This window comes from Dermochelys coriacea, chromosome 9 (genome assembly GCF_009764565.3).
Source record: "Dermochelys coriacea isolate rDerCor1 chromosome 9, rDerCor1.pri.v4, whole genome shotgun sequence".
Classification (NCBI taxonomy): domain Eukaryota; kingdom Metazoa; phylum Chordata; order Testudines; family Dermochelyidae; genus Dermochelys; species Dermochelys coriacea.
Genome location: NC_050076.1, coordinates 22,495,983 through 22,510,971, shown reverse-complemented (window position 1 = coordinate 22,510,971; position 14,989 = coordinate 22,495,983). Strand labels below are relative to the sequence as shown.

At 41.4% G+C, this 14,989-nt stretch overlaps 1 long non-coding RNA gene across 1 annotated transcript; it reads right to left on the bottom strand.

Annotated features, from left to right (window-relative positions):
* Positions 1-4,164: 4,164 nt before the first annotated feature.
* Positions 4,165-13,927, bottom strand: LOC122455679. Its single transcript, XR_006274072.1, has 2 exons — positions 13,881-13,927; positions 4,165-13,839 (listed from the first exon to the last, which is right to left on the bottom strand). It is a non-coding gene; the product is annotated as an uncharacterized LOC122455679 (long non-coding RNA).
* Positions 13,928-14,989: the final 1,062 nt, after the last annotated feature.

Here is a 14,989-nt window from a genome sequence, read left to right as displayed (position 1 = left end):
ATCTGGCACCACAGTAGTCAATGCAGGAGCATACTCTCCTGGATGACAGGCAGCAGGACTCTCAACAGTGCTTGAAGGGCTTGTTGATACACGTCTATTTTATTTTAACATAAAAACACACGAACGGCCATAATGGGTCAGACCAAAAGTCCATCTAGCTCAGTATCCTGTCTTCCAACAGTGGCCAATGCCAGGTGCCCCAGATGGAATGAACAGAGCAGGTTATCATCAAGTGATCCATCCCCTGTCGTCCATTCCCAGCTTCTGGCAAACAAAGGCTACGGACACCAGACCCGCCCATCCTGGCTAATGGATCTATCCTCCATGAACTTTTTTGAACCCTGTTATAGTCTTGGCCTTCACAATACCCTCTGGCAAAGAGTTCCACAGGTTCACTGTGGGTTTTGTGACGAAATACTTCCTTTTATTTGTTTTAAACCTGCTGCCTATTTTAGCTTCTCCAGTGTAGCGGCATCCGTGTAAAACACTGCAAAGGTGTAAACACACACCAGTGGTGTAAGAAGTGATTTACACACATGCAGTTTGTCTCAGTTTTGTCTCACTTTGTCTCTAGCTACATTACTGCAAAAACAATCAAAAAAACAAAACAAAAACACAGCTTAAATAGTATAGACCAGTGGCTCTCAACCTTTCCAGACTATGGTACCCCTTTTAGGAGTCTGATTTGTCTTGGGTACCCCCAAGTTTCACCTCACTTAAAAACTACTTGTTTACAAAATCAGACATAAAAATACAAAAGTGTCACAGCACACTATTACTGAAATATTTCTTAGTTTCTCATTTTTATCATATAATTATAAAATAAATACATTTGAATATAAATATTGTACTTATATTTCAGTGTATGGTATGGAGAAGAGTATAAACAAATCATTGTCTGTATGAAACTTTAGTTTGTATTGACTTTACTAGTGCTTTTTTATGTAGCCTGTTGTAAAACTAGGCAAATATCTAGATGAGTTGATGTACCCCCTGGAAGACCTCTGAGTACCCCTAGGGGTACACATACCCCTAGTTCAGAACCACTGGTATAGACAAGCCTTTAGAGACACCAGGACCACTGACAGTTATGGAGCTAACAAGGGCTAAGTACAATGTATTTAAACTTGCTAACAGCAGGGCTAAAAAAAAAAAAGTGCCCTAATGCTTGTCTTTGGAATATGTATAGCAACAGACATTATGCTTGCTGAGACTAATTAGCAAGTAAAAATTTTGCGGTATAGATGAGATCTATATGAGCTGCAGAAAAGCCAGCAACAGTAAGATGGACGGTGAATTTAGCAACAACCTAATAGGGTAGTGAGCAGTACAGATAATACAATAAAATGTATTATTATATTAAAGAAATATTGGCTTTATCAGTAACTATAAAATGTAGTCATAGCTGTCATATTTTTGTACAGCACCTAGCACAATGGGTGCTATTGTAATACAAATACATATTATAATAATACTAATAATATTGTACATTACAATAAAAATCTATTACTTCCATTTCCTAATCCTGGGCCCAAAACTAAACCAAAGGGAATTCACCAAATTCAATGGGACCAGGATCAGGGCCACTACATACAGAAGCAGAAATTGTACATCAAAAAAAATATTTTGCATGATGCACTTGTGACATCCAAGGCAAATCAGAAATTGACAGAGATGGATTAGAGTACTGACCTTAGTTAGGCACAGGGGAAAGTGTAAGCAAACTGCAATAAATGACTGCAGAGGAGATGATCATGGGGACAGATTCCTATTTTGCTTCACGCATGCGACTGGTGGCAAAGCAAACATGGAAATGCTCCCTGCACCCTTGTGCATGTCTGTGCATTGAAAACGATGGCAGGGTGGTACAGCAGGCACAGAAGATTCATGGTCTTGAAACATTTCACAAAAAGTTGAAAACAAAGGACCAGATTTTTAAAGGTATTTAAAGGTTTTTGCATTTCCCCTTACAGAATAGTGTAACTGTGCAATGATGTATATTTGAAGCTATATATTCTAAGACCTGGTCTGCACTTCTTTCTCCTAATTGCTCAGATGGCTATTGCACAGACTTCAAGAAAGAAGGTAAAATAGAAGGAGTGATTCTGCTCTCTGAAGGGAATTTTTGTGCACAGTTAATTATGGTTTCAATATTTTGTTCTATCAGCAGTTAGAATGTCAGGCAAAAGGCTGAGAAATTTCTATGCCTTTTATTGACATGCCTTGATTCAGGATCCTTATGGTTATATGCCAGCTCATCCAGATGTTACTAAAATAATAAAATACAATTAGATGGGTGGCTGATATATTGCAACTGAAAGTTAGCAATGCTATAGACCTCTGTCAATCCTACATACTTTTGCTCACTATGAAAAAGGATACATTTACAATATGAACTGTCACAATTTAGGCACAAATTATGTTAATTTAAACTAGTTTATTTAAACTGGTTAATGGGAACTATGTAGCTAATTCCCCAGGCACAATGCTGAATATTTGCCCTTTTACGCCTATGCACAGCACTTAAAAGTTTGCTTAAAATAAATCGAAAGATCACCCACATGGCTGTACATCAGGGTCTTGTGGAAAGATGGCAAAAAATAGTTAACCACAACAATGTTAGACCTAGTGTTTTCCTCTAGGAGTTACTGGCACTGAGCTGAAGGAAGGAAGAAGGCTGCTTATGACTGTTGCATTTGTTTGGCCTAGGTACATATATTTGCACAGGTGTGACTAATCCTGCGAGTACTTAATTAAACCCAGACAATGTCTTGCAATTTGTTTTGACCAAGTTGAAGTGATTAAGCAATAAAGCAAAACAAGATGTTTGTTATTGTAAGGATAACTAGTGAGGGCTTCCTGTTTACAAGGTAATAATTTTTTCCTGGGCTGAATAGACTGCAAGGCTGGAGGCCAACGTTATTTATGGCAAATAAACTCAAAGGTTAAAATAGAAATTTAAATAACCTTTTTTCTCTTCATTTTAGCTCCTCCCAACTGCAGCCTCTTCCCTCCCTTTGCTCTGACCCATGCAAAATAACAGCAATCTAATTGTGTTTGCATTATGTTTTGAGACAGAATTGGAAGGGACAGCTGCTGCAAATCTCAGAACTCTCTGATCTGGAGAGAAGGAAATAAGGGATCAGGAATAAGAAGAGAGAAGCAGGGAAATGAGTCAAAAGCCATTCAAAACAAACTTTCCCTTTTCTTTTTTTTCTTTTTTCCTAAAAATTTTGGAGGTTTTCTGTTACACAGAGAGGAAGAGAATGAGAAGCCAAGGCCCTGCTTCAGCAAAGCACATGTGTATATTTAAACATGAGAGTAGTACCATTAGAGTGGGACTATTTGTGTGCTTAAAGTTAAGCACAGGTTTAAATGCTTTGCTGGATCAAGGCCTAAAACAGAATTTTTGTTGCTGTAAAGCAACTTGAAAACTAAGGGCTTGGTCCTGAATAGTGGTAAGTACCCACAATTCCCCCTGAAATCAATTGATGAGCAGGGTATTCAACCTCTCTCTGAATCAGATCCTCTGAGTGCAGGTGCCAGTCAGAGCACAGAGATTAGCAACGGTCTAAAGAAATGTGCTTAGCACTATTATAAAGAAATAACTGTATAATGAGTATACAAATCACTGGACTCCAATTGGTTATTAACCATTATTAACCATTATTAACCAAGCATTATTAACCAATCTGAATATAAGCAATACTCCTGGGGGAATTCTGCACAAAAAAATTAAAAATTCTGCAACAAAAAAGTTAAAATTCTGTACACATTTTAAATTTCTGCAAAATTCTGCACAATTTGTCAAAATGACACAATATATTCACACCAATTTCAATTATTTTTATCATTTATTTCAAAATACCTGTCAGCAAGTAGGTCTGTAACAATACAGACAACAAAAAAGATTCAGGAAATGTTTTTTGACAAATAGATTCCTTACTAGGCATATTAATACATAACTCTGAATAATAATTCATTTAAACTACAATACACAACCATATTTCCTGCACCCTTCAGATGCTGTGCAAAGGCTTGGGAGGAGTCAGGGGTAAGAGAGAAGCTGAGGGAGAGGAAAGTAAATTGCTGGGAAGGAACCTGGGTGTGAACTTGGAGGAGTGTTGGGTATGGGAAAAGTATGGAACAGGTTTTTTTGAGGAGGCGGGGAGGGATTGTTAGGGTGCTTTCCCCATGCAGACCCTGGCTGACTCCTAGTCTCTCCCATTCAATCAGGAACATCTGCCTCTGTTCACATATGTCCCTCCACTCCCATTCAGACACCCACTTCCGCCATCCCCATGTGGCCCTTCACCCCTTTCCCTGTCCCCATGTGGCTCTGTACCCCCTCCTCAATCCCCATGTGGCTCTGTGCCCCCATCCAGCCACTCCCCTGTCCATATGTGTCCCTGTACCCCCTCCTCCCATCCCCATGTGGCCCAGCACCTCCCTCCCCTCTGTGGCCCTGTGCCTCCACTCCCGTTCAGCCCCTTCCCCAGTCTGTCCTACCCCACTAGCTCTTATAAGCCCCTCTCTGACCCCACAGCACCCCATGCTGTCTGTCTCCCCATAGCCCCTGTCTCCTAACCTGGCCTGACAAAGAAGGCAGGGTCTTTCTCTTCCCTTGCTGGCCGGGAGCTGCTGCTGTGTTCTATTGTCACAGTGCCCTCTGGTGGGAAAAAGGAAGAACTGCAGAAGTTGTTTTCTGCTGGGAGCTTCTGCTGTGCTTCTGTCACAGCACCCTCTGGGGGGCAGAAGGGAGAACTGCAGCAACATTTCAGCAGAAGCTTTTTTATGCACAAAAATTTAAAAATATGCACAGCTAATTAATTATGCACATGCAGTAGTGCAGAAATCTCCCAGGAATAAAGCAATCACACAGTGCAGTTAGAGAGATATAACTAAAAATATTTTTCATGGCTAAGGTATTATGAAGATGCAATATTTAAGCTGTATTTTCTGTGTGTGCATTTGTGAGATTTTCATTGCTTTTTGTTTCATAAGTTTACATTCAAGTTCCATTTAGCCCTTGTGCAAAAGGAGAAAACATGTACAGGGTTAAACATAAGGATGGGTCATAATATATATGGGGATGTTGGCCAGAACACTCATGTCATTGCCTATCCTTTCCAAAAAATGCCAAATACTTCACAGCAGGCTCTGATCTTGGCTTAAATATCTCATTTGAACTGCAGCACCATTAACACCTGAACAATAATACTTAACAGCTGGCATAGGGACAAGCCTATGTACTATTGTGAGACAAACACTCAACCTATATAACTGGACATACAGAACTTCCATTTAAGACAAAATTAGTAGCATTACTAATATTACCTTAGGGATTCACAAAGGAACTTAACTAAAGACTCATTGGAGCAGACGGACTGGACCCTGGGTCTCCCCCCGCTCCCCCCGCCAGTGCCCTAACCATCAGCCTGTAAGAGTTTTCTCACTTGCCCTCTCTCTCTGGCCCAATGACTAATTATTTAATCCACAGTGGAATGGTTTCAACAGGAGAGACTGATAACAGAATATCCCATAGGCGAGGGGTTAGAGCAGCCTCCTGTGAGGTAGGATTTGAATAAGGTACCTCCCTTCTCCCCATCAGGCAGAGGTGGGAAATTGAACCTCAATCTCCCACATCCCAGGTGACCACTGGGCTTAAAAAGTTATAAGGTTGGCACTGCCTCCTCCATTTTGGATGGGATCCAATCCAGTGGCATGCTTAGAGGCTGCCAACTGAATCAGGCCCCACATATATGAAATAGGCATTTTCTCACCTATTTTCCCCTGATTCATGAATTACTCTGAAGCTTAGTCTGGTGCCTAAGTCTGGGGTGTGGGCACCCAAGTGTTTCCTACCCATAGTGCCTCAGTCATGGACCAGCAGCCCATTGTGTTAGGTGCTGTACTAACAAAAAAGATAGTCTCTGCCCCAAGATGTTTACAAGCGAAGTATAAAACATGGGAAAACAGATGGATACAGAGAGATAGGTGCGAGTGGGGGGGGGGGAGGTAACAAAGAAACAATGAGACAATTCTTGTCTGCATCATTGGCAGTGGTACCAGCACAACAAAACCAAATGATTGAGTTTTGTTTTGTAGGCATCACTGCAAATGAGAGTTTTAAGGTGGACAATGAGATAACTTTGTGGATGTTTACAGGGAGCTCTTCCCAAGTATGAGGGGCAGCATGGAAGAAAGCATGAAGATGCTTATTTGAAAATTTTACAAGTGGGTGATGCAGGTTGGCAGCATGGGTTGATCAGAGGCAATAGTCAACATCTCAATAGTGAGAGAGGATATAGATAGGGTGGAGATTGACTATAAAGGGCCCTGAAAATGAAAGCGATCAGTTTTATTTGCTAAGATAGAGAAGTGGATCCAGTGGAGGAATGCAAAGAGAGGTGATATGTTTGCAGCAGCTTTTCTGAGTGGGTAGAAGTAGGCCAAGATTGCATTTGTCAAGTCCAGAGAAAAGGATGTTGCAGTAATCAAGAGTGTTGATGAGCATTGGCACCGACTATGTGGGTGCTTGGGGCTGGAGCCCCCATGGAAAAAAATAGTGGGTGTTCAGCACCCACCAGCCACAGCTGCTTGACAGAACCCACATTCAGCTGTTTGGCAGCACCCCCTAGTAGTGGTGGCTAGGGGAGGGGCTTGAAGGAGGAAAGAGAACAGCAAGCAGGCAAGGGCTTTGGGGAGTGGGGCAGACCAGGGGCGGAAGAGGTGGTGTGAGGATGGGGCTTTAGGGGAAGAGGTGGAGTAGGGGCAAGGCCTTGGGAGAGAGCAGGGGTGGAGCACCCCCAGGGAAAATAAAAACTCAGTGCCTATTTTGATGAGAGTTAGCTGTGTGGATGGATAGGAAAGGCCATATCTTAGAGACGTTATGCAGAAAGAATTTGCAAGATTTAGAGGGCATGGATTTGAGAACCTAGAGAGAGTTGAAGAGGACACCAAGGTTAGGGGCCTGAGTGACAGGCAGGATGGTGGTGTTGTCCACAATAATCAAGAAAGATGGTAATAGGGAGGATAAGCATAAGAATTCTGTTTTAGTCATGTTGAGCTTGAGCTGATAGCTAGATGGCCTGAGGAGATGTCAGACAGGATGAGATTTTTGTTTGGACAGGAGTCAGGTGTGGAATCCAGAGTTAGATAGAGTTGGTAGTGGACAAGATTACCCAAAGATAAAGTATAGTGGGAGAAGAGAAGAGGATCAAGGACAGAACTCTATGGAACCCTCACAGAAAAGTGGAGGAGATAGCAGAAATGAAGGAGGAGAGAATGAATTTGTAGCTGAGAAAGTCAGTCTGGTCATGGGATTTCCACCAGAGATGTTCTGCAGCCATTACTTTCAAACCAGAAACCCAGTATTCTACAGTTAATCACTACAAAACCCTCCCACCTTTTTTTAAAAAGCCATTTTTAATCTCAAAGTGCATATCAGAAGGTTAAGCATACACATCCAGTTTCCCTTTCTTTGCAGACTTGGGGCCTGTGATTCTTTGCCTTCTGTGCTCTGAACTTCGACTGATGTCTTCATATGTGAGTTGAAATTCACATCCCTTTGGCAAAGCAAGGGGCTGGTGAAAGAGTTTGGTATACAAGTTCATTTGCTAGAACACTCAAAGAAGCAAACACAAAGAAGAGCACAGATGCAGTAAAGTGAATTAATTTAAGAATTGGAAAATGAGCAGTTAAAAAAGTGTATCTATCACGTATTTATTTGCATATATGTTCCTAAAATACCTTATGTGGGGTACAGACCTCATTCTCCCTATTTTTTTTGTTTCCTACTATTACTTTCTGAAATTCGGGCATAATCCCCCCCCTCTATTTTTTTCCCCTTTCCAGACAGACATTATTTCACCTCTTGATGTTTGAGGTGACCTTGAGAAGCACGAACATAATCAACAGAGGCAACATGACTGCCAACGATTGGCCTAGCCAGCTGGGAACCACTCATTCTTATGGTTTCTGACTCATGCACTTTGTGTAGGCAGCAAAAAATTCTTAGAGAAAAAGGAATGGGAAAGAATCTGTTTCTATATTTAACCACAAATAATAGGAAGAGGCTGGGCTTTGGGGTTAAGTTGTAAATAACAGTGAAATTAAATCATCTCTTAGAAATTCATGACTATATTGTTACTGCCTCTTGAGAAAGTGCATGACAGACTGTGGTTTGGAAAATTTTTGCCCCCTGTAAAAAAATAGTTTTTTGATTACTCCCGACCACTGCAGTGATCTTTCCAACTGTTAACAGTTTGTTTTTTATTAACTTTTAGTTGCTAGTGCATTTTGATTTTAAGCATTTATATATTTAGCTGCTAATACACAAAACCACCAAATTTTTTTAGACACCCTCAAACCCCAGTTCAGCAAATCTGAAAGAAGTCTCACTGAAGCCAAGATGCTTGAAGTTAAGCATGTGTACGAGTGCTTCAGTGAATCAAGGTTATAATTCCCAGAATCATTTTTTAGAAATTAATGCAATTTAGGGTCTGAAAAGTGACATCTAGGTGAATCTTCATTATTGAATGAGAAGAAACTGCAGATGTGTCCATTATTTTTAATATTAACAGTCTCATCCAAAATTAAATCAACAGGAGTTTACCCTTTGACTTCCATGGGCCTTACATTGGGCCCTAACAGAGCTGTGGTTATAACAAGGGAGAAAATGATGATTAAATCTAACTTTTATATTCAGCAGGAGGAAGATTGAATATATTAACTATGGTGTAGCAATTGATTGAAATCTGGGAACTTTGACAACACCCTTACTATTGGTATAATTTCATTGCAATATTTCCACTTTTAATTTATTTGAATAAATTACATTTTGCTTCTGGACAACATCCAAACTTGTTAAGCAGAAGGAATGACCTACTCCGGGTAGGAATCACAATCATGCATCAGTACTTGAGTCTCTCTTGTTTAAACAGTCTACAAAAAATATTTGCTGGCAGTGGAGATTTTTGCACTGTGAGGTAATGGCTCTTTTTTACATATGCAGAGTCATCTTCTTGTTTCTTAAGAGTTTGAGTTGCAGTTGACTCTGAAATGTGCTTGCAAAGTATAAAGTAACTGCTTTCAAGTTTGTTTTTAATTCAAATAGTCTCATTTTTTCCACACTGAACAATGTGAAAAATCTAATTATAGATTTTCTTGTTTTATGATAGCTTCAGACAAAGGGAGAAGTGTCTTCAATTATGAAAGCATAAACACCTTCAAAATGACCATGTTTGACAAAATGTTTGGAGTCCTGTTGTGACAAGATATCAGCCTGCTCCTGTCTTTTCCAGAAAAACTTCTCAGAGACCTCCAGGTAAAACACCACCAGGTTTTCCTAATGGGAAGGAGCTCCAATCAATTCCCCAACACAACAGAGTAGAGTAAGCTGTCCACTACCCCAGCTTGCTTCCATGTAAACCTCCCTCAGACTTCCAAGGGTACTTCTGCCATAGGCCAGCACTTTATCCCCAGGGACACTATTCTCGTGCTTGCCCCTTGAACCAGCCAGTGGCTCATCAACTCCCTCCAGATCAGGGAGCAAATGGAAGCCATGTCCACCAGGCCACTCTGGTGTTTCTTCCCACCATTACAGGAAGGGTGGACAATTTATTTCCTTTGCTCTTTTCTTCAGTCCCAACCCAGCCACAAAACTCAGAAAAAACACGGTCCCTCTACAGGCAGTCTTTTTCATCCTTCCTTGACACTCACACTGAAAACATGTCATGGGTCAAGGCCCAGCCAGGGCTTCTCCGGGCTCTTCCTTCTTCTTCTCCATGCCCTTGGCAGCTTTATGCTCCCCAAGCTTCTCCCTAGTCCCAGTCCTCTCTGGGGTCAGCTCTCTTTCATGGGGAGGTCTGCGTCTGAACTTCTCTGTCAATTTTACCACTGTATTCAGAGTGATGGGTTGACGCCATTAACCCACACCCATATAATCTTGGCAAGGCTTTGGAGGAACTGCTCCAAAAGCAGAGTGTCCATGATCTTCTGCACCATTTGGGTATCTGATCTCAGCCACTTTCCACCCAAAAGTTGAAAGCCCAGCACCTCACCACCCCCCTTCCCTGTCCACCTCAGAATTTTTGGTGGTACTTCTCAGTACGATCTAGGATGGCCACCTTGACCCCTCATAGTTTCTGGACAGCTCATCATTCCAGGCCATACAGGCTACTTAAGCTTCTCTGGATAACTATGGGGCCAGCCTTAGGGCCCAGGTTTCCCATCACAGCCTGCACCCAGGGCCACCCTCTCAAAGGTGTCCTGGAATACATTAGCGTCTTCTGCCAGACCCATTTTACAGAGCCCCAGGGCTGAGGTCAATTGCCATTCCCTGCCACAGGACTCACCACTTTCTGCAATAGCTGCTGCTGCACATGGGCTTGTTTTCTGATGAAGTTCTGCAGGCTCTTTTGTTGCACCATCTGCTAGGCAGTCAACACTTGCCTCTCCAGGTGATGAGCCAGTTAGAAGCTTTGCAGAGTCTTCTGCAGCTCTTCTTGCTGTTTTACCAGCCACTGCAGGGTCTCCTTCACTGTCTAGGCTGCCAACCTCATGCTAACTAATAAATCTCCAACAGACCCCTACATGTGGCAGGAGCGTGCTCTGCTCCTGCCTCTTTCCAGACAAGAAATTCAGAAACTTTCTTCAGGTAGAACATCCAATGCAATACTTACAAAGTTCATTCCTACTACCTTTACAGATTGTGCATCAGCTTTAACAGGATGTTGTGGCTCTAAGGCTTCTGAACCCAGCAAGGGAGAGCCTGTAGCCTTGGTTCTACCAGCCTACAGCTCTTTCATTTTCTTTCTCTCCCCTTTGCATGCCCTTCCTGTGAATTCATACCTTCTGAGTTAATGAGGTAAGTAGCTTTTAACACTCTCCAGCCTATCCTCAATCTACCAAATTGGCACAGTCCCCATTTTCAAGTGTCAGTGGGATGACTAATTGAAGCTTCAGTGATCATATTGGTGGATCAACTGCTGTTGTCCAGCATTGTCACAACTCTTAAGAAAAATATAGTTTGATTACAGGAGCACTGTATATTTAAGCATAATAAAGGAAAGCATAGTAGATTTGGAGTCGGGACTCCTGGGTTCAGTTCTGTTTACAGTTTTCTCATTGACTTATGTGACTTTGGACAAATCATTCTGGCCCAGATGCACAAAGGTATTTAGGTGCCTAACTCCCACTTAAGTCAGTGAGAGTTAAGCCTCTAAATACCTTTGAAGATCTGGGCCTCCTGGGCCTTTTTCCCCCTCATCTTTCTTCTTTTCATAGCATACCCCAGGACCATTGGAAGCTATCAGCTGATGGGAAAGAAACCATTTTTGTCTATAAGGGTATACACAATGATTGATCCTGTAAATGGACATTAAACAAGTACACTGGAAAACAGTCTTGGGAAATGTCCACTGGAATGTTAACGGACCCAAAGGCAATTACCCTGGGCGCTATTAATTATTATTTCCATTTGCATATTAATACCATAAGTGTGCACGATGCTTTACAAAGACACATGCACCCACACTCTACATAAAACCACAGCAATACAGCCCATATGGCTGTATGCTCATTCTCTTAACAATCCAACAACAGAATTGTATTTAAATGGCATGCAATATAAAATGCTGTATTATAAAGTTAAGTGCTTGTATATGCTTCTGAAATAGATTTCAGCAGATAGATAATTTGTTCCTTAATTGCTATGAAGCAGCTCAAACACTGCAGAGTATATTTCTGCCATTAAACAGAATGCCATTAAAGCTGATAGGACCAAGGCTGTTTCAGACATGAAACATGAAATCTCATGTGGAGTAAGGCACTATTGATGTGGGGTGAATGAGGAGATCAGAATTGGATCCAAAGAAAGGAAACCCCTGGTTAATACTGTTTAAGTTAGACAGACATTTCTGGGAAAATGTATCAAAGAAAAGCCAGACATGAAGCATCGTAATACTAGAAAAATATTTAGTAATATTCTCCTGTGAGAATGAGATCAGTGTTACACTAATTCTACTAGTGGGAGGGATTAAGAGCAATATAAAACATACTGTTTTCTGCCAAGTCAACTCCTTTGAAACTATTCTAAAGATCTCAAAGTCAAATATTTAATGATTTGCTTACTTCAAAAGAATCAATTTGTTTCTTTAGTGTTCATTTTCAGGATCAATAAGTGGGTATCACCTATAGAACTAAAGAAACTGAACTTCTAAAGTACGTTCCTGTAAAGCACTCACCAAGGCCTCAGAGTTTATATGAGACTTTCAACAGACACAAAGTTGGTTCCTCACAAATTCTAAAAATAGTAGATTTCATGGTGGAGGAGGCTAAAATGCAGTGGCTAATAATCATTCATTCATGCTGTGCTACTCTGGGAATCTTTGGTGCACCAACTTATTATAACAGTTCTCCACTAGGAGCATTTCTGCTTGAATGCACTGTATTTCTAAAGAGTACATAAAAAAGTGTAATTATATACATTCTAGGCAGGGTCAGTTGTCAATATTCCCATCACAAAGCAATTACACTGCTTCTTGTTTACTCAAAAGAGACCCTGGATTAAACATCTATTTGAATTATTCAGTTGTTCTACATTAGGTTTCAGGGCTGAAATCCATTCTTACACTGGAGGGAAGTCTACAGTATTTCAAGGCTATGTGTTCCACAACGAACCTGAAGTTCAAATTAAATGGTGGCTGAAGTTTCTTCAGTGATGACAGTTCCTCATATCATGACAGGTTTCTAGTGGCACTGAACTAAATTTTGCTTGCAGTGGTCACGTAAAATGACCCCAACCAACAATTTAGCCTGCCCCTGTGGTCACCAGGAATTATGGTAATCTTCCACTTGATTGGCCAAATGCTGGAGGAAGTGAGATTGTAGGCTGTAACATAAAAAGGGAGGATGGTACATTGAAGCACTGATGTGGGATTGATGCACTGATGAGGATACCAGGAGATGTTCCTCCATAAGGTGTTTGGTTATTTCTTAGTTGTGAGCCTGTCAAAGCTACAATCACTAACAAACATAAATGGTTTGGAGAAGTCTCCAGCCACCAGGCAGAACTTGGGAATGGTGCAAAGTTCCTTGTGAATTTCTTGGGGTAGGGGGATGGGGAAGAAAGCAGGTTTACTGAGTAGGAGGATTGGCTCAGTCCTGCAAAACCTACTAGGCATAACCTTCACCTAGCTTTTGGCTGGCTGTTGTGGGGGAAAGATATTATTCATTTATTCTGATCCTAATTTCAGATAAAAAATCCAAAATGAATACAAATGCATTGTGCAAAAGCCAAATTTTACCTTAGTTTTGCCTTTTGAGGTAGAATTGGTACATGCCACAGTATCGTTTGGCTTGTCAGGTACCTTAGATTAGGGGAAGGCTGGTTCTTGCTGGGAATTACACTCCCATAGAGGGTATGTCTGCATTGGAGCTTGGGCAGATGTACATGCATTAGCTTCAATCAAACTAGCGTGCTGCTGTGGTGCTGGAACTAGCCACCCAGGTACATACATAGGGTCTCAGACAGGACTGTAGTCAGGGCAGCTAGCCCATCATGCCACTTGTGCCACTGTGGCTGCACTGATATTATTAACATGCTTGCTTGCTTGAAGCTAGTATGCCTACATCTACAAGAGCGGTAAATTAGCCAGTTCTTGTGTACACGTACCTGAAGGAGGAGGAGGGTACAAGCTCTCCCTATTCCATATGCAAATACTCTTGTTTTTATTTGCTTTTCAGATTCCTAGATTGTTCAGACTTAACCCATGCCCTAGTCCTTGATAAGTGAAGGACAGCATGCATCCAGTTTTTATCGTTTACTCGCAGCACCTAAACTATTGAAACTATTCTTCACTGAAGAAACTTCAGACATCTAAGGGAGTCAGCCAGTTGAAGACTCCATTGTGCTAGTACTGTACACACGTAGCAAATGACAGTCTTTGCCCCAAAAATACAGTCTAAAAGACATGAGACAACAGGTGGATGAAACAAAGAAGCAGGGGAAGGAGGACAGGAAACAAAACAGTAGGATGTTTTAGCATAAAATAGTTATGTACAGACAATGTGAGGCATTCCCATTTGTGAGGCAGTGACATTCTCACATTGCTTTAAAACAGCCAACACATGCTGTATAGGTCCAAAATTCTCCCCTTCCTAGGATTTGGTTTTATTAACAAGTGAACACAAAATAAATAAATTCCAACCCAAAGCTTGCCCCCAGGCTTGGCTATTCCTAGAACTTCTCCCTCAGGATTATTCAGCCCTAGATTTTTCTTCCCAGACAGCACTCCCACCTTCCTGTGTATTCAGGATGGATTAATTAAATGTAACACCTAGAGCGAGTCAGCACAGCTCAGATAGACCTCTCTAATTTAGCTATAAGGATGGGTCAGCAGAACAACCCAGCTTCCCTGTTATACCATCCCAGTCACCACTGAACCCATGTCTACACTAGAGAATTTCAGAAAAACAATTTCCAAGGATGCTGTGCTGGGCGGCACCAGGGGAATCGTAGTATAGACAAACTCTGTGTTGATCAGCATTTTGAGCCATTATACTATTACTTTAATACATGAATTCTACTGGGTCCGTTTGTACTTTTTTACATATCCTTTTGTACTTTTTTACATATCCTGCAGCAACTATCTGTAGGCATTGACTGGATATCTTCCTTTCAGACATCAAGGGGTAGCCATGTTAGTCTGTATCCACAAAAACAACAAGGAGTCCGGTGACACCTTAAAGACTAACAGATTTATTTGGGCATAAGCTTTCGTGGGTAAAAAACCCACTTCTTCAGATGCATGGAAAGAAAATTACAGAAGCAGGCATTATTATACTGACACATGAAGAGAAGGGTGTTAGCTCACAAGTGGAGAACCAGTATTGACTGGGCCAATTCGATCAGAGTGGATGTAGTCCACTCCCAATAATTGATGAGGAGGTGTGAATTCCAGGAGAGGCAAAGCTGCTTTTGTAG